This window comes from Bufo bufo, chromosome 1 (genome assembly GCF_905171765.1).
Source record: "Bufo bufo chromosome 1, aBufBuf1.1, whole genome shotgun sequence".
NCBI lineage: Eukaryota > Metazoa > Chordata > Amphibia > Anura > Bufonidae > Bufo > Bufo bufo.
This window is the reverse complement of record NC_053389.1, coordinates 222080109-222101524: the sequence shown is the minus strand read 5'-3', so window position 1 is coordinate 222101524 and position 21416 is coordinate 222080109.

The window sequence follows — 21416 nt, the reverse complement described above, 5'->3', positions numbered from 1 at the left end:
TAAAAAACCGAAGAGCAGAATATAAAATCAGTGATACAGTCCTAACCTCAGTATCTGAGGAAAGGGATTTAGGGGTCATTATTTCAGAAGACTTAAAGGTAGGCAGACAATGTCATAGAGCAGCAGGAAATGCTAGCAGAATGCTTGGGTGTATAGGGAGAGGCATTACCAGTAGAATACAGAGCACTAGTGAGACCTCGTTTGGAGTATTGTGCGCAGTACTGGAGACCATATCTCCAGAAGGATATTGATACTTTGGAGAGAGTTCAGAGAAGAGCTACTAAACTAGTACATGTATTGCAGGATATAACTTACCAGGAAAGATTAAAGGACCTTAACATGTATAGCTTGGAAGAAAGACGAGACAGAGGGGATATGATAGAAACTTTTAAATACATAAAGGGAATCAACAAGGTAAAAGAGGAGAGAATATTTAAAAGAAGAAAAACTGCTACAAGAGGACATAGTTTTAAATTAGAGGGGCAAAGGTTTAAAAGTAATATCAGGAAGTATTACTTTACTGAGAGAGTAGTGGATGCATGGAATAGCCTTCCTGCAGAAGTGGTAGCTGCAAATACAGTGAAGGAGTTTAAGCATGCATGGGATTGGCATAAGGCCATCCTTCATATAAGATAGGGCCAAGGGCTATTTATAGTATTCAGTATATTGGGCAGACTAGATGGGCCAAATGGTTCTTATCTGCGACACATTGTTTCTATGTTATCAGCCAATAGAAGTTCGCAGGTCCTCCAGCCTCCACATACACAGTTTTACTCCATGTTTTCATAACAACCCAGCCATTTATCTTCACTGCTGTAGGAGAGCTTTAAAGGAAATCTTTCACAAGGATAATTGCTATTGAAGTAAAGCCATGGCCTAATAGCACTTAGTACCTTATTTCCAGGTACCTTATTTACCTTATTTACTTCAATAGCAATTATCCTTGTGAAAGATTTCCTTTAAAGCTCTCCTACAGCAGTGAAGATAAATGGCTGGGTTGTTATGAAAACATGGAGTAAAACTGTGTATGTGGAGGCTGGAGGACCTGCGAACTTCTATTGGCTGATAACATAGAAATAAATTAAGTGGTAGGCGGTGCTGGGCTCCGGATCGATGGGCGCGGCTGGGCTCCAGGAGATCGTGGGACAACCCCTTGGGCTCCTGACAGAGGTGATTTACATATAAATAAGATCGCTTTTTATAAGAATATAAGGCACACAGAGCATCAGAGGGATCATTGTAAACACTGCATGAAGACTAATGGGCACATATAAATATCTACATATCGTTAATCCTGGTGACAGAATCCCTTTAAAAATCAACTTCTAGGTCCCACTAAGCCACGCCCAGACCTTGTTAGGCCACGCCCCCTCCCAATCCTGAGCCGATGGGGATTGAAAATATGGAGGTAAAAATCAACTTCTGTCAGCTACAGGGGTGGGAGGGAGGGTGACTTTCTCCCTGCAGCTCACACTCAGCAGGGGCGTAACTAGAAGTGATTGGGCCTCACAGCAAATATTTGTAAGGGCCCCTCCAGCGCACTTCGCACCTTGCTCCTCCTGTGTAAACCCCACTCCTTTGGCACAGTGTAGCGGTATACTGTATATTGTGTGGCACAGTGGATGCTATATGTGTATAACATAAACATATTTCATATGAAAACTTACAGTTACTTGGCCCTTGGGGATCTCGGACACCACTTCAACACTTGGCCGGGGGCTCGGCGGAGCTGATGTTGTGCTTTATCCTAATGAGAAAGATTTCATAATGAAGATTTTGGGGAAGGAGCAGAGGGATAGCAGAGCAGGGAGAGGCTGGTGCTGCTACTAGGGGGTCATACCATGGGGGAGTAATAAAACCCACCATAATGCCCCCCCAGTAGTAATAATTCTCCTTATAATGTGACAGTGCAAAAATACCCCCTTGTAATGCCCCCAGTTGAGCTAATGTCCCCATAGTGCCCCCATAGTGCCCCCCATAATATACCAGTATAAAATGCCCCATATTTAGTGCCCCAGTAGATGCCCCTCAGTGTCCGGCCTCTGATAGGCTGCCGGCCTAGTGTCCCCCATAATGCCCCCCAATAATGTGCCAGTAAGTGTCCCCATAGATGCCCCCTCATCATGTGCCAGTATCAAGTGCCTCTCTCCTCCCCCCCACATGTCCCAGTATCATAGTGCCATCTCCCCCCATCATGTGCCAGTATCAAGTGCCTCTCTCCTCCCCCCCACATGTCCCAGTATCATAGTGCCATCTCCCCCCCCCATGTGCCAGTATCAAGTGCCTCTCTCTTCCCCCCATGTCCCAGTATCATAGTGCCATCTCCCCCCCCAAAAAAGTGCCAGTATCAAGTGCCTCTCTCCCCCCCATGTGCCAGTATCATAGTGCCAAACCCACCCATGTGCCAGTTTCAAGTGCCAACCCCCCCCCCACATGCCAGTATCAAGTGCCTCTCTCCTCCCCCCATGTACCAGTATCATAGTGCTATCTCCCCCCCCCACAAAAAAAGTGCCAGTATCAAGTGCCTATCTCCCTCCCCCCATGTGCCAGTATCAGGTGCCAACCCCTCTCCCCCCATGTGCCAGTATCAGGTGCCTCTCTCCCCCCCCCAGGTGCCAGTATCAGGTGCCAACCCCCCTTCCCCCCCCAGGTGCCAGTATCAGGTGCCTCTCCCCCCCATGTGCCAGTATCAGGTGCCAACCCCCCCTCCCCCCCAGGTGTCAGTATCAAGTGCCTCTCTCCTCCCCCCATGTCCCAGTATCATAGTGCCATCTCCCCCCCACACAAAAAAAGTGCCAGTATCAAGTGCCTCTCCTCCCCCCCCATGTGCCAGTATCAGGTGCCAACCCCTCCCCCCCATGTGCCAGTATCAGGTGCCTCCCCCCCCATGTGCCAGTATCAGGTGCCAACCCCCCCCCATGTGCCAGTATCAGGTGCCAACCCCCCCCAGGTGCCAGTATCAGGTGCCAACCCCCCTCCCCCCATGTGCCAGTATCAAGTGCCCCCCGCTCCCCCAGGTGTCAGTATCAGGTGCCAACCCCCCTCCCCCCATGTGCCAGTATCAAGTGCCCCCCGCTCCCCCATAGCAGTAACAGTCAGGTATTAAAAAATAAATAAACACTTCTACTTACCTCCATGTCAGCGATGCGATGCAGCCTCTTCCTGTGTCCCGCCCTGTATGTCCATATATGGAGTCAGTGCTTGTATTTCAGAAAAGTTTCTGCTGGGATTTGAACCCACGACCTTCTATATCAGAGGCAAAGCACTTAACCACAAGACCATAAGAGTTGCCTTGCTGCTGACTGAAAAAATATGAGACTTCTACTGTCATAGCTGGCTAAGTGTACATCTATACACATGACAGTTGCTCATATATAGAGATATAGCAGAGCTGAGTGTGCTGGGACAGCTGTCATGTGTATAGATGTACACTTAGCCAGCTATAACAGTAGAAGTCTCATATTTTTTCAGTCAGCAGCAAGACAACTCTTATGGTTAAGTGCTTTGCCTCTGATACACTGATACATTGGAGGTTGTGGGTTCGAATAAGGAGACTTTAGGAGACAGTAAGATTAGATCACATTAGCGGGGGGCCTGGTCAGCCGCTGCTGCTGTGAAGGGGCCCTGAACATTAAGACAAGAATCGATATTTAACTTGAAAATAAACTGTCACACACGCTGCCGGGCCCCCTTGGCAGCCCGGGCCCCGAAGCAGCTGCTTCCCCTGCTTCCCCAGTAGTTACGCCACTGACACTCAGACAGAACAGTGCTGCTGTCTTAGAGTGAGCTGTTCAAAAGGACACGCTCCCGATTTCGTTAGGCCATGCCCCCTCCCACTCAGCCGACTGAGATTGAGAAAATGAAGTTAAAAATCAACTTCTAGGTCCCGCTAAGCCACGCCCAGATCTGGTTAGGCCACACCCCCTTCACTCCTCAGCCAACAGGGATTGAAAAAATGAAGGTAAAAATCTACTTCTGTCAGCTGCAGAGGTGGGAGGGAGGGTGACTTTCTCCCTGCAGCTCACATTCAGACAGGACAGTGCTGCTGTCTTAGAGTGAGCTGCTCAAAAGGACACGCCCCAATCCAGTAAAGGCCATTGTTAAGGGGGCGGGCCCCTGTGGAGGTCGCTTTCAAGGAGGTGGTATGTGAAAGTCACTGTTAAAGGGGAAGGCTGCTGGTCAAAGTTAAGGGGGTGGGCTGCTGTGGAGGTCCAATTTTAAGGGACAGGGCACTGTGGGGGCTCAGTGTTAAGGGGTGGGGGGCTGTGGAGGTCACTGTTATAGTGGATAGTGTTGATATCTTTTAACGACACACACAAACATTAAATGAAATAGATTAAATATACCCGAGCAAAGCCGGGTCCTTCAGCTAGTAAATAAATAAATCTAATTGTTTTCCTGTTTTCAAAAGGGGTTGAGCAGTGGTTAACTCCTTAAGGACTGGGCTCATTTTCACCTTAAGGGCTCATGCATACAGTCGTGCCATTTTTTGCGGTCCGCAAACCACGGATTCGCAAAAAACGGAAGCCGCCCGTGTGCCTTCCGCAATTTGCGGAATGGAATGGGCGGCCAATTGTAGAAATGCCTATTCTTGTCCGTAAAACGGAACGGTGCAACGGATGCGGACAGCACACGGAGTGCTGTCCGCATCTTTTGCGGCCCCATTGATATGAATGGGTCCGCATCCGAGCCGCAAAAACGGCGGCTCGGATGTGGACCAAAACAACGGTCATGTGCATGAGGCCTAAGGACCAGGCTATTTTTTGCAAATCTGACCAGTGTCACTTTATGTGGTGATAACTTTAAAACGCTTTGACTTATCCAGGCCATTCTGAGAATGTTTTTTTGTCACATATTGTACTTCATGACACTGGTAAAATGGAGTAAAAAAAATAATAATTTTTATTTATAAAAAAAATACCAAATTTGCCAAAATTTGGAAAAATGTGCAAATTTCAAAGTTTCAATTTCTCTACTTCTATAATACATAGTAATACCTACAAAAATAGTTATTACTTTACATTCCCCATATGTCTACTTCATGTTTGGATCATTTTGGGAATGATATTTTATTTTTGGGGATGTTACAAGGCTTAGAAGTTAGAAGCAAATCTTGAAATTTTCAAAAACCCACTTTTTCAAGGACCAGTTCAGGTCTGAAGTCACTTTGTGAGGCTTACATAATAGAAACCACCCAAAAATGACCCATTCTATAAACTACACCCCTCAAGGTATTCAAAACTGATTTTACAAACTTCGTTAACCCTTTAGGTGTTGCACAGAGTTATTGGCAAATGGGGATGAAATTTGAGAATTTCATTTTTTTGCCTAATTTTCCATTTTAACCCATTTTTTCCACTAACAAAGCAAGGGTTAACAGCCAAACAAGACTGTATCTTTATTGCCCTGACTCTGCCGTTTACAGAAACACCCCATATGTGGCCGTAAACTGCTGTACGGGCACACCGCAGGGCGTAGAGGGAAAGGTGCGCCGTATGGTCTTAACCCTTTAGGTGTTCCACAAGAATTAATGGAAAATAGAGATACAATTTCAAATTTCAGATTTTCCATTTTAATAATTTTTTCCAGTTACAAAGCAAGGGTTAACAGCCAAACAAAACTCAATATTTATGGCTCTGATTCTCTAGTTTACAGAAACACCCCATATGTGGTCGTAAACCGCTGTACGGGCATAAAGCAGGGCGCAGAAGGAAAGAAATGCCATACGGTTTTTGGAAGGTAGATTTTGCTGGACTGGTTTTTTGACACCATGTCCCATTTGAAGCCCCCCTGATGCACCCCTAGAGTAGAAACTCCAAAAAAGTGACCCCATTTTAGAAACTACAGGATAGGGTGAAGTTTGTTGGTACTATTTTAGGGTACATATGATTTTTTTGTTGTTCTATATTACACTTTTTATGAGGCAAGGTAACAAGAAATAGCTGTTTTGGCACAGTTTTTATTTTTTGTTATTTACAACATTCATCTGACAGGTCAGATCATGTGGTATTTTTATAGACCAGGTTGTCACAGACGCAGCGATATCTAATATGTATACTTTTTTTTTATTTATGTAAGTTTTACACAATGATTTCATTTTTGAAACAAAAAAAATCATGTTTTAGTGTTTCTATAGTCTGAGAGCCATAGTTTTTTTCAGTTTTTGGGAGATTATCTTGGGTAGGGTATGATTTTTGTGGGATGAGATGACGGTTTGATTGGCACTATTTTGGGGTGCGTGTGACTTTTTGATCGCTTGCTATTACACTTTTTGTGATGTAAGTTGACAAAAAATGGCTTTTTTACACCGTTTTTATTTTTATTTTTTTACGGTATTCATCTGAGGGGTTAGGTAATGGGATATTTTTATAGAGCCGGACCATACGGACGCGGCGATACCTAATATGTCTACTTATTTTTTATTTATGTAAGTTTTACACAATAACAGCTTTTTAAAAACAAAAAAAAATGATGTTTTAGTGTCTCCATATCCTGGGCCATAGTTTTTTTATTTTTTGGGCGATTGTCTCAGGTAGGGGCAAATTTTTTTGCGGGATGAGGTGACAGTTAGATTGGTACTATTTTGGTGGGCATACGCCTTTTTGATCGCTTGCTGTTGTACTTTTTGTGATGTAAGGTGACAAAAAAATTGTTTATTTAGCACAGTTTTTATTTTTTACGGTGTTCCGGTGTTCATCTGAGGGTTAGTTCATGTGATATGTTTATAGAGCCGGTCGATACGGACGCGGCGATACCTAATATGTCTACTTTTTTTTTTTCCTTTTTGTTACCATTTTTTTTAAACTTTATTTGGGGAAAATTACATTTTTGTTTATTTTTACTTGAAACTTAATTTTTGGGGGGGAAAACGTTATTTTTTCAACTTTTTTTTACACTTTCTTTTTTGTCCCACTTTGGGACTTCAACTTTTGTGGGTCTAATCCTTTACAATGCATTCCAATACTTCTGTATTGGAATGCATTGGCTGTATGAGTAATACAGTGAGTATTACTCATACAGCTTCCGGCCTGTGAGATCCAGGGGGCTGGATCTCACAGACTCATTACCGGAAGGCAGCGTGATGCCTAAGGAAGGCATCGCGCTGCCTTCCATGCCATCGGGTCCCCCCTACAGCCCCACGGGGACCTGATGGCACCGCCGCCAGCCGCCGCCAAAACTTAGAAAAGCCGCAAACCGCAGGTCTGAATTGACCTGTGGTTTGTGTCGATCGCCGACACAGGGGCACCTTGTTCCAATCACCGCCTGCCGGGCGGCGGTTATCGGTAATACAATTGACGTACCGGTACGTCATGTGTCCTTAAGTACCGGGACAACATGCCGTACCGGTATGTCATGTGTCCTGAAGAGGTAAAATACTGATGATCTATCCTCAGTGTAGGTGCAGGTACCAGCGATATGCATTCATTGTCTCAGATGGGAATACCTCTTTAAGACGCACCTATGATTTAGAGGAAGAAAATAAAAAACTATATTTTTCATCAGACCTCGGAGCAACCCTCTATTCCTCACCAGACCCCAAAATCAGACCCCCCCAACCTCCATTGGCCTCATATAAGACACTAAGCAGCCCCCAAAAAAAAAAAAAAAACAATAAAACTTACCTCTCCTGCTCCGGGTGGCACTACCACTCTTCAGATCCACTCACTGCTCCCTAGCGGACTGCACTGCTCTGTGAATGTACTTTTCACAATGGCAGGTCATAGTGTGCGCCCATGTGCAGAATGTCCTGACACTGTATGCATTCAGGACATGTGCAGAGCAGGGCTCTGAAGAAGACCAGGGAGGGGTGAGTATAGCCAGTGTAGCGCTAGACTCATTGCTCCCTGCACCTCCTGCATACTGATGACCACTTCCATAATGGAAGCGGTCATTAGCATTCACTCTATAAAATGCACTACAATTTTTCCACCACTTTTGGTGCATCTTATAGGGCGAAACATATGGTAATTATTATCACCAACATATTTACTAACAAAATAAAACTAAAGTGGCACATCTATTAAGACCGGCATTTTAATATATCCCTATAGCTGGTTGTGAATCTGTTGAAGTAATGTAGAGGCACCGACCTCTACATAACCTCGGCAGATCTTCCCCCAGTTCTAAATGCAAGATAGCTTTCTTGCTGTCTTACATTTGGACCATTTTCTACTCCTAAAACAGGCGTAGAAAATGGTAAATGAAACGGGCTTGCCAGCCCGTCTCCTTCCCCTCCACTTTTTTAGACCTGGTGTGAGTAGGTAGAAGTCACAGATTGCAGCGCAAATAACTGCACCTGAAATACGCCTAATTTAGGTGTATTTCAGGATTATAAATAACCCCCAATATACAGTATATGCTGTATATATATATATATATATATATATATATATAATATATACACACATGTACAGACACATTATATACAGTATATATGCACACACATTTATATATATATATATATATATATATATATATATATATATATATATACAGTCCTGATCAAAAGTTTAAGACCACTTGAAAAATGGCAAAAAATCATATTTTACATTGTTGGATCTTAACAAGGTTCCAAGTAGAGCTTCAACATGCAACAAGAAGAAATGAGAGTGAGACAAAACATTTTTTGAGCATTCAATTAATTGAAAATAACGATTAAACTGAAACAGGCTGTTTTTCAGCTGATCCAAAGTTTAGGACCATATGCCTTTAAAAGGCGAAATCTGTGCAAAGATGTGGATTCATTGTCATTTTCTGTCAGGTAGTCACACGTTGTGATGGCAAAGGCAAAAAAACTCTCCCTTTTTGAACGTGGTCGGGTTGTTGAACTGCATAAGCAGGGTCTCTCACAGCGCGCAATCGCTGCTGAGGTGGGACGCAGTAAGACAGTCATTTGGAATTTCTTAAATGATCCTGAGGGTTATGGAACAAAAAAGTAAAGTGGAAGACCCAACAAAAATTTCATCAGCACTGAGCCGGAGGATCCAATTGGCTGTCCGTCAAGACACTGGACGATCCTCGACCCAAATTAAGGCCCTTACTGGTGCTGACTGCAGCCCCATAACCATCAGACGGCATCTGAGACTGAAGGGCTTCAAAAACAAAAAAACTTCTTCAAAGACCTAGTCTCCTTGAACGCCACAGAACTGCTCGTTTGGACTTTGCAAGAGAGCACCAAACATGGGACATTCAAAGGTGGAAGAAAGTTTTATTCTCTGATGAGAAAATTTTTAACCTTGATGGTCCTGATGGTTTCCAACGTTACTGGCATGACAAGCAGATCCACCTGAGATGTTTTCTACGCGCCACAGTGGAGGGGGTGCCATAATGGTCTGGGGTGCTTTTTCCTTCAGTGGAACAATGGAGCTTTAGGAAGTGCAGGGGCGTCAAACGGCCGCTTGCTATGTCCAGATGTTGCAGAGAGCATTCCTCATGACTGAGGGCCCTCGTCTGTGTGGTAACGACTGGGTTTTTCAACAGGACAACACTACAGTACACAATGCCCACAGGACAAGGGACTTCTTCCAGGAGAATAACATCACTCTTTTGGCCCATCCTGCATGTTCCCCTGATCTAAATCCAACTGAGAACCTTTGGGGATGGATGGTAAGGGATGTTTACAAAAATGGACAACAGTTCCAGACAGTAGATGGCCTTCGTGCATCCGTCTTCACCACTTGGAGAAATGTTCCCACTCACCTCATGGAAACGCTTCCATCAAGCATGCCGAAACAAATTTTGGAAGTGATAAACAATAACGGCGGAGCTACTCATTACTGAGTTCATGTTTGGCAGTTGAATTTCTGTTTTGGGGGGTTTAGTTTTTTTTTGGAGGTGAGGTCCTAAACTTTTGATCAGCTGATAAACAGCCTGTTTCAGTTTATTCGTTGTTTTCATTAAATTGAATGCTCAAAAAATGTTTTGTCTCACTCCCATTTCTTCTTGTTGCATATTGAAGCTCTACTTGAAACCTTGTTAAGATCCAGCCATGCTAAATATGATTTTTTTGCCATTTTTCAAGTGGTCTTAAACTTTTGATCAGGACTGTATATAGACACATATACATATACATATATATATATATATATATATATATACACTCACCTAAAGAATTATTAGGAACACCATACTAATATGGTGTTGGACCCCCTATTGCCTTCAGAACTGCCTTAATTCTACGTGGCATTGATTCAACAAGGTGCTGATAGCATTCTTTAGAAATGTTTGGCCCAATTGATAGGATAGCATCTTGCAGTTGATGGAGATTTGAGGGATGCACATCCAGGGCACGAAGCTCCCATTCCACCACATCCCAAAGATGCTCTATTGGGTTGAGATCTGGTGACTGTGGGGGCCATTTTAGTACAGTGAACTCATTGTCATGTTCAAGAAACCAATTTGAAATGATTCGAGCTTTGTGACATTATGCATTATCTTGCTGGAAGTAGCCATCAGAGGATGGGTACATGGTGGTCATGAAGGGATGGACATGGTCAGAAACAATGCTCAGGTAGCCCGTGGCATTTTAACGATGCCCAATTGGCACTAAGGGGCCTAAAGTGTGCCCAGAAAACATCCCCCACACCATTACACCACCGCCACCAGCCTGCACAGTGGTAACAAGGCATGATGGATACATGTTCTCATTCTGTTTACGCCAAATTCGACTCTACACATTTGAATGTCCTCAACAGAAATCGAGACTCATCAGACCAGGCAACATTTTTCCAGTCTTCAACAGTCCAATTTTGGTGAGCTCGTGCAAATTGTAGCCTTTTTTTCCCTATTTGTAGTGGAGATGAGTGGCCCATCCGCCTCAAGGTTGTGCGTGTTGTGGCTTCACAAATGCTTTGCTGCATACCTCGGTTGTAACGAGTGGTTATTTCAGTCAACGTTGCTCTTCTATCAGCTTGAATCAGTCGGCCCAGTCTCCTCTGACCTCTAGCATCCACAAGGCATTTTTGCCCACAGGACTGCCGCATACTGGATGCTTTTCCCTTTTCACACCATTCTTTGTAAACCCTAGAAATGGTTGCGCGTGAAAATCCCAGTAACTGAGCAGATTGTGAAATACTCAGACCGGCCCGTCTGGCACCAACAACCATGCCACGCTCAAAATTGCTTAAATCACCTTTCTTTCCCATTCTGACATTCAGTTTGGAGTTCAGGAGATTGTCTTGACCAGGACCACCCCCCTAAATGCATTGAAGCAACTGCCATGTGATTGGTTGACTAGATAATTGCCTTAATGAGAAATAGAACAGGTGTTCCTAATAATTCTTAAGGTGAGTGTATATACTGTATATATATTTATACACTCACCTAAAGAATTATTTGGAACACCTGTTCTATTTCTCATTAATGCAATTATCTAGTCAACCAATCACATGGCAGTTGCTTCAATGCATTTAGGGGTGTGGTCCTGGTCAAGACAATTTCCTGAACTCCAACTGAATGTCAGAATGGGAAAGAAAGGTGATTTAAGCAATTTTGAGCGTGGCATGGTTGTTGGTGCCAGACGGGCCGGTCTGAGTATTTCACAATCTGCTCAGTTACTGGGATTTTCACACACAACCATTTCTAGGGTTTACAAAGAATGGTGTGAAAAGGGAAAAACATCCAGTATGCGGCAGTCCTGTGGGCAAAAATGCCTTGTGGATGCTAGAGGTCAGAGGAGAATGGGCCGACTGATTCAAGCTGATAGAAGAGCAACGTTGACTGAAATAGCCACTCGTTACAACCGAGGTATGCAGCAAAGCATTTGTGAAGTCACAACACGCACAACCTTGAGGCGGATGGGCTACAACAGCAGAAGACCCCACCGGGTACCACTCAGCTCCACTACAAATAGGAAAAAGAGGCTACAATTTGCACGAGCTCACCAAAATTGGACTGTTGAAGACTGTAAAAATGTTGCCTGGTCTGATGAGTCTCGATTTCTGTTGAGACATTCAAATGGTAGAGTTCGAATTTGGCGTAAACAGAATGAGAACATGTATCCATCATGCCTTGTTACCACTGTGCAGGCTGGTGGTGGTGGTGTAATGGTGTGGGGGATGTTTTCGGGCACACTTTAGGCCCCTTAGTGCCAATTGGGCATCGTTTAAATGCCACGGGCTACCTGAGCATTGTTTCTGACCATGTCCATCCCTTCATGACCACCATGTACCCATCCTCTGATGGCCTCTTCCAGCAGGATAATGCACCATGTCACAAAGCTCGAATCATTTCAAATTGGTTTCTTGAACATGACAATGAGTTCACTGACCTAAAATGGCCCCCACAGTCACCAGATCTCAACCCAATAGAGCATCTTTGGGATGTGGTGGAACGGGAGCTTCGTGCCCTGGATGTGCATCCCTCAAATTTCCATCAACTGCAAGATACTATCCTATCAATATGGGCAAACATTTCTAAAGAATGCTATCAGCACCTTGTTGAATCAATGCCACATAGAATTAAGGCAGTTCTGAAGGCAAAAGGGGGTCCAACACCGCATTAGTATGGTGTTCCTAATAATTCTTTAGGTGAGTGTATATATATATATATATGGGGGGGGGGGGTACGTCTCTCTGACAGTGGAGCTCTGGGGAGTGCTGGAGTTGCATTGCCTGAAAGACTGAGGACAAAGCGAGGTCCATATACACCCCGTGGGGTCATAGGACTGTGCAATATCATACCTGTGTTATTCTATAGATATAGGACTTTATTGTTTCTTTAAGGCCGGCTGGAGCAAGCAGGTCGCTGCCGTTTACTGCCTTATTGTTTTGTCAAGAATAAAAGACAACTGTTGCTTTGCTTTCACCACTAAAGGCTGCTACTGTGTTATTACCTGAAGGCTACCATTGGGGCAGAAATAGACACATATACCTATGAGCCTACCTCCAGCCCATCATATAGCAAGGAGGGATAATACTTAGCTAAGAGCCTCCTTGATTAAACAGTTGGGTGGGGGTCCCAGCAATCGGACCCCATCTATCACAAGTTTTTTGAAAGTGCAGTTACTCTTTAAATGAATCATTATTTCAAGCTGTAAAAATCTGTGTGTAGTGACTGCAGGTAAACAGAATTTTATCATAAGGAGAAGCAGCAGGCACCATAGCAGTGGTGCAGTCTGCACTATAGTATGTACGCCCTTAGGCAGAGTATATACTTTACCTGCCAGATTTATAGCGCTAGAGTGAAACTAGCCTTAGCTGTCCCCTATAATCTTATTTGCCTCACCGTTTGGCTTGAACATAGCGATAATTTCTGTTGAGAGATTCAAGCTGTTTCATGTCTTCAGGTGATAAGTGAAAATCAAAGACCTGTAAATAAAAAATATATATAAAATGGAGAATATATATTGTCGAAGAGTGTAAGAGATTATGCTGCTATACATTACATAAAGTTACGTCACGATACAGTTCACGTTAATAACGTAAATCAAACTCGCGAATTTTCTGCGCGGGTGCAATGCGTGATGTGAACGCATAGCACCCGCACTGAATCCTGGCCCATTCATTTCAATGCATCTGTGTACATGAGCGTTTTTTTCACGCATCAGTTTCAGCGTTGCGTCAAAAAAACGCAGCATGTTCTATATTCAGCGTTTTCACGCAGCCCTGGCCCATAGAAGTGAATAGGGCTTCAGTAAAAAACGCATTGCATCCGGAAGCAAGTCCGTATGCAATGCGTTTTTCACTGATGGTTGCTAAGAGGTGTTGTTTGTAAACCTTCCGTTTTTTATCAGGCGCGTGAAAAACGCATCAAAACGCATTGCACCTGCGTGGAAAAAACTGAACGCAATCGCAGACCAAATTTACTGAACTTGCTTGCAAAATGGTCCGAGTTTTCCCTAAACGCCCATCCTGAGCCAATCTGTATAGTTCGTGTGAAAGAGGCCTTAGGATCCATTCACACGTCCGCAAAATGGGTCCGCAACTGTTCCGCAATTTTGTGGAACAGGTGAGGACCCATTCATTTTCAAAGGGGCCGGTATGTGCTGTCCGCATCTGCATTTGAAAATCCGCACTACAGTTCCAGAAGAAAATAGAACATGTTCTATTCTTGTCCGCAATTTCAGACAAGTAAGGGCATTTTTCTATGAGAGTGCCGGTGATGTGCGGTCCGCAAAACACATACGGACGTGTGTATGGACCCTAAATCTCAACTCCCTACCTCAATCCTAGAGAGGACAAAGCCAATATCAAATTTCTAGGAACATCATAAAAATGAGCTTATAACGACTTTTATTTAAATACTCAGATTAAGAATATATCTTGAGAAGGTGATAAAAAATTAGGAATATAGCCAGGTCAAAAGGGGTAATGGTGCTGAGGTCACTAGTGCCCAGTCTAGTCAGACGGGAGCTATGTGCAAAGCCGCTAGGAAAAAACTGTGATCTTTTTTTATGATTTAGTAGGAGTATCAGCAGTCCTAACTCCTAGATAACGTCTCAGTACAGAGGTCTTGTCCCTGCCTACATACTTCAATATCATTCACAGCACACTTTCCCTAATGCTTGCTTGTATAGGAGGGCGCTCCCTAGCGCGGCTACATTCGGAGCACCTGAACTGACAAGGGCGACCCCCAGCCGTCTGGAACTACAGGCCTGAGCTATCTTTTCCTACCCTAACATCTACCCCTTTCCTCCAACATGTTTCACCGTGCTATGGTTCATCAGGGAGCACCTGACAGGTTAAGCTGGTGAATGGCAGTGGCAAAGCTCTGTTGTTTTTCCCACGTAGTCCAAGGTGCAGTTGCACTTAGCTAGATAGACAATGTCCCTTGTTGGCAGTCTCTGGGTTTCATATTCTGTTCCAGTGGATATGCAACGTGCCAGTCCGCAGGGGTAGAACACGTGAGGCGCACGGTGGGCCGGAATGTACATACAGTTCATCGGTTACTCATGGTTTTAGCAGTCGCCTCCCTGGGCCAGCAGTGGCAGTGAAGGGAAGAACAGCACTGGATTCTCCGGGCACACTCGGTTACAGGGGACACCGGCCAGGTGGTGGTTGAGGTGCCCTTGATGGTGGATGGTTGCTAAGTGCTTGTGCGCCTGGGCCCCTGGTTTAAGTAATGTTGTGACGCCAGCACCTTGATGGTGCAAAAGTTTGAGGGAAATAGTGGTGTGGAGTTGGAAGAATGAGGCAGGGTTTGAATCTAACGGTAAACTTTACTTTAACCAGGTTCTTGATAACAGTTTACATCCAGCAATAAAACAGTCTCTGGTACACATGCAGGTAGAATGTGATAAATCCTAGTAACAGGCTCTGCTGATGATACTGTGTCAGGCTAGGGTGGTAAGTTATGTACTCACTGGGAAAACAGCTCTTGACCTTGCTTCAGTCTTAGTTGAGGTAGTCCCAATTAGTGATGAGCGGCAGGTGCCATATTCGATTTCGACGAAATTCGCGAATATTCGATAGAATATTCGTTTTATATTCGTCGAAATCGAATATTCGTCATTATTCTAGTTATCGCGATTAATATGCGATTTAAATAATCGCGTATTACGATTTTAACTTAAAGGCTACTCTCCTATAGAAATAGCAATGCGATTAATTCAAGTTATAATAATCGAATTTCGATTTTAACTTAGCACTGCTATATTCCATAATCGTTAATTCTAGCCTAATATGGAATATAGCAGTGCTAAGTTAAAATCGAAATTCGATTATTATAACTTGAATTAATCGAATTGCGATTTCAACTTGGACCTGGTTTTACTATGGTTGGCTTGGTAGAATTAGCGAATATGACGAATGTATTCGTCATATTCCACAAAACGAATATAACGAATGTATTCGTCATATTCCACAAAACGAAGATAACGAAGTATTCTGCATCTTCGTTTTAGCTACCTATTCATCAACTTCGCTAATTCTAGCAATCATATAGGAAAGTTTACTATAGAGACAGCTAAGTTTAATTCGCTATGCGATTATATTACTTTGCCTTTTTTTTTATAAATAGAATAATTATAATAATTATCAGGTATTATAATTATTCTATTTTTTTTTTTAAAGCAGTCATATAATCGCATAGCGAATTAAACTTAGCTGTCTCTATAGTAAACTTTCCTATATGATTGCTAGAATTAGCGAAGTTGACGAATAGGTAGCTAAAAGGAAGATGCAGAATACTTCGTTATCTTCGTTTGTGGAATATACCGTAACGAATATATTCGTCATATTCGCTAATTCTACCAAGCCAACCATAGTAAACCAGGTCCAAGTTGAAATCGCAATGCGATTAATATAACTCGAAGTAATCGCATGGCGATTTCAACATCCGTCTCCCATTGACTTTCAGTCCCCTATTAATATACCATCAGATCGGAGTTTTCTCCAATCCGATGGTATATTTTAACTTGAAGCGTCCCCATCACCATGGGAACACCTCTATGTTAGAATATACCATCGGATTTGAGTTACATCATGAAACTCAGATCCGACAGTATATTCTTAACACAGAGGCGTTCCCATGGTGATGGGGACGCTTTCAAGTTAGAATATACTGAGAACTGTGTACATGACTGCCTCCTGCTGCCTGGCAGGTGCTGCCAGGCAACAGGGGGCAGACCCCCCCCTCCTGTATTTAACTCATTGGTGGCCCCCCCCTCCTCCCCAGTATTAAATGTGACCAGTGCGCCCCCCCTCCCTCTATATTCATTGGTGGCCAGTGCGGCCCCCCCCTCCCTCCCCAGTATTAATTGTGACCAGTTCGGCCTCCCCTCTCCCCCCCCCTAATTAAATCCCCCCCCCATCATTGGTGGCAGCGGAGAGTACCGATCGGAGTCCCAGTTTAAATCGCTGGGGCTCCGATCGGTTACCATGGCAGCCAAGACGCTATTGCAGTCTTGGCTGCCATGGTTACTTAGCAATAAATAGAAGCATTATACCTACCTGCGAGCTGCGATGTCTGTGACTGGCCGGGAGCTCCTCCTACTGGTAAGTGAAAGGTCTGTGCGGCGCATTGCCTATAGCACAGACCTGTCACTTACCAGTAGGAGGAGCTCCCGCCGGTCACAGACATCACAGCTCGCAGGTAAGTATAATGCTTCTATTTATTGCTAAGTAACCATGGCAGTGTCACGGCCACGGTTTTGGCCGTGACTCCTTGGGAGCCGCATACAGTTGCCCGCGGTTTGGGTTGCTGTTTCAACCGCAGCTTGAGGCTTGATGTTGTTTGCCTCAAGTGCGGTTGCCGCGGACAACAGGTATGTGTGCGGTCCCTTTGGAGTTTGTGTGCGTGTATGTATGCACTGTCGTTTGTCTGTGTGCACTCTGTGTTGTGTGTGGTGTGCACGGACACCTTTCCTGCACTGTGGTTGCCCGTGGCAAGGTTTGTCGTTGTGTACATGTGGTGGCAGTGTCCCGGCCTTTGGGCTGACTCCCAGTACACGGTTGCCACCCATGTCGTTGCCTGCGGCAACAACCACAGTGTGTTTGTTGTGTTGGACACTGTTCCTTTAAGTTGGTGTTTTCCCTTTCCTGTGGTGCTGGAAGGGTTAACTCCCTTCCCAGTGTGTGTGATGTCACTGGGGTGTGTCTGACCGTTGGGTGTGGCCTCTTAGGCCTATAAAGCCTCTCACTTTGGCATGGCTCAGTAGGTTGCTTCAGTCATGCTTTGCTGTAGCAGCCTCCTGTGATTTTCCATCTTCTTTAAGGGCCACCCTTCCGGTCATAAGTTCTAATACTGTGATGTGTTGTTGATGTCTTGTGTCTTTGGTTTTTGTGCAACTATGGATTCCTGGTCCCTGTGTGTCTTCATGTGTGTGCTGTTTACCTTTGTCTGTGTGGACAGCCTTTCCTAAGCACGGGTTCCAGTCAGCAAGGCTGAGACAGGTTTGGTTGGAACTGTTTGGTTCACCTGTCTTATCCATAGTCCTGTTTATGTACCCCCTTCTTCATGCTGCTTGGCCAGTGAGACTCCTGCTCCTCTGTGCCTAGGAGGAGTGGGTTGTCTTACCCTGCTCCTTAGCCCAGGGACCGGTCGGAGGGTAAGTCAGGGCTCCGAGTTCCTGCGCATGGGTCCTCTACCATCAAGGTTGGCCCATGCAGGTAGGAGACAGGGTCAGCGTTAGGGACGCAACAGAGGTGACCTGCTCCCTGATTCTGTGTTCCTGGCAAGTAGCGACTGGACATCTTCCTACACCGCACGCTGAGGATTTCCCCCATCCTCAGCCGTGACAGTATGACCGGAAAGGCTCCTTGCTTGGAGACTTCCCTCGAAAGAGGGGGCAGCATGTACCACCATCTGCGGAAGGGGTGCATGCGCGTTCTCCGGAGGGAGAGCGTTATAGGGGTATCACCGGTTACGGCGCGGTGAGTGGCATTCCCCGCCATTCCTTTCTCACCGTGTCCGTGTTGGTGTCTCCTTGTTTGTCATTTCCCCTCCCCCCTCCCATTGTTTTTTGTGCCTCACCAACCTTCCCCTTTTGTTGTTGGGAGGGGGCTTTGAGGGGTGGGAGTATCCTACCCTCGAAAGAGGATGAAGCATGTACCACCGCCTGCGGAAGGGGTACATGCGCGCTCTTCGGAGGGAGAGCGTTCTGGGGGTTTTCGCCTCTGACGGCGCGGTGAGTGGCGTTTCCCCCGCATCCCTTCATCGTTGCCTCGTTTGGCGTCCCCCTGATTTTATGGCACCGGTGTGTTTGTTTGGTGTGCGGGTGCACACCTTCGAAAGAGGGTGCAGCATGCAGTGCCATCCCCTTTGGCCTGCATGCGCGTTCTCCGGAGGGGAGAGCATTCCGGGGGGATCACGTTAACGGCACGGTTGGTGGTTTATTCCCCGCCACCTTACCTTCCGTGTCCGTGTTAGTGATCCCTCGTCCCTCTCCATGTTCCCATCTCTGGTCATTTGCTGGCAGCACTCCGTAAATGGTCCGGCTGCGTGCTGGTTAGGAGTGTCTGCTGGCGGCGACTGAGTGGGGATGTGTGTGGAGAGTCCCCTCGTTCATCTCTCTGTGGTTTTTCCCCCCTGTGTCGCTGGTGTGGGCTGCAGGCCTCGTCGGACTGGCTGAGTTGTGTGCTGGGAGAGGATGCAGCTGACAGCGACTTTTTGGGAACCGTGTCTGAGAGTTGACGTCCCCTTCTCCCATCCCTTGTGTGAGTCCCTCACGTGTTTTTTTTTTGGTGGGGGGGCTTTGAGGGGGTGGGAGTTTCACCGGCCACGGTTTTGGCCGTGACTCCTTGGAGCCGCATACAGTTGCCCGAGGTTTGGGTTGCTGTTTCAACCGCAGCTTGAGGCTTGATGTTGTTTGCCTCAAGTGCGGTTGCCGCGGACAACAGGTATGTGTGCGGTCCCTTTGGAGTTTGTGTGCATGTATGTATGCACTGTCGTTTGTCTGTGTGCACTCTGTGTTGTGTGTGGTGTGCACGGACACCTTTCCTGCACTGTGGTTGCCCGTGGCAACGTTTGTCGTTGTGTACATGTGGTGGCAGTTTCCCGGCCTTTGGGATGACTCCCAGGACACGGTTGCCACCCATGTCGTTGCCTGCGGCAACAACCACAGTGTGTTTGTTGTGTTGGACACTGTTCCTTTAAGTTGGTGTTTTCCCTTTCCTGTGGTGCTGGAAGGGTTAACTCCCTTCCCAGTGTGTGTGATGTCACTGGGTGTGTCTGACCATTGGGTGTGGCCTCTTAGGCCTATAAAGCCTCTCACTTTGGCATGGCTCAGTAGGTTGCTTCAGTCATGCTTTGCTGTAGCAGCCTCCTGTGATTTTCCATCTTCTTTAAGGGCCACCCTTCCGGTCATAAGTTCTAATACCGTGATGTGTTGTTGATGTCTTGTGTCTTTGGTTTTTGTGCAGCTATGGAGTTCCTGGTCCCTGTGTGTCTTCATGTGTGTACTGTTTACCTTTGTCTGTGTGGACAGCCTTTCCTAAGCACGGGTTCCAGTCAGCAAGGCTGAGACAGGTTTGGTTGGAACTGTTTGGTTCACCTGTCTTATCCATAGTCCTGTTTATGTACCCCCTTCTTCATGCTGCTTGGCCAGTGAGACTCCTGCTCCTCCGTGCCTAGGAGGAGTGGGTTGTCTTACCCTGCTCCTTAGCCCAGGGACCGGTCGGAGGGTAAGTCAGGGCTCCGAGGTTCCTGCGCATGGGTCCTCCTACCATCAAAGTCGGCCCATGCAGGTAGGAGACAGGGTCAGCGTTAGGGACGCAACAGGAGGTGACCTGCTCCCTGATTCTGTGTTCCTGGCGAGTAGCGACTGGACATCTTCCTTCACCGCACGGCTGAGGATTTCCCCCATCCTCAGCTGTGACAGGCAGCCAAGACTGCAATAGCGTTTTGGCTGCCATGGTAACCTATCGGAGCCCCAGCGATTTAAACTGGGACTCCGATCGGTACTCTCCGCTGCCACCAATGATGGGGGGGGGGAAGGGTGATTTTTAATTAGGGGGGGGGGGAGAGGGGGAGGCCGCACTGGTCACATTTAATACTGGGAATCCGCACTGGCCATCAGTGAATATAGAGGGAGGGGGGGCCGCACTGGTCACATTTAATACTGGGGAGGGGGCCGCACTGGCCACCAATGAATATAGAGGGAGGGGGGCCGCACTGGTCACAATTAATATTGGGGAGGGAGGGAGGGGGGGCCGCACTGGCCACTAATGAATATAGAGGGAGGGGGGTCACACTGGTCACATTTAATACTGGGGAGGGAGGGGGGGGGGGCGCACTGGCCACCAATGAGTTAAATACAGGAGGGGAGGGTCTGCCCCCTGCTGCCTGGCAGCACCTGCCAGGCAGCAGGGGGCAGTCATGTACACAGTTCTCAGTATATTCTAACTTGAAGCGTCCCCATCACCATGGGAACGCCTCTGTGTTAGAATATACTGTCGGATCTGAGTTTCACGATGTAACTCAAATCCGATGGTATGTTCTAACATAGAGGCGTTCCATGGTGATGGGGACGCTTCAAGTTAAAATATACCATCGGATTGGAGAAAACTCAGATCTGATGGTATATTAATAGGGGACTGAAAGTCAATGGGAGACGGATGTTGAAATCGCCATGCGATTACTTCGAGTTATATTAATCGCATTGCGATTTCAACTTGGACCCTGGTTTACTATGGTTGGCTTGGTAGAATTAGCGAATATGACGAATATATTTGTTATATTCCATAAAACGAAGATAACAAAGTATTCTGCATCTTCGTTTTAGCTACCTATTCGTCAACTTCGCTAATTCTAGCAATCATATAGGAAAGTTTACTATAGAGACAGCTAAGTTTAATTCGCTATGCGATTATATGACTGCTTTTTAAAAAAAGAAAAAATAGAATAATTATAATACCTGATAATTATTATAATTATTCTATTTTATAAAAAAAAAGCAAGTAATATAATCGCATAGGCGAATTAAACTTAGCTGTCTCTATAGTAATCTTTCCTATATAATTGCTAGAATTAGCGAAGGT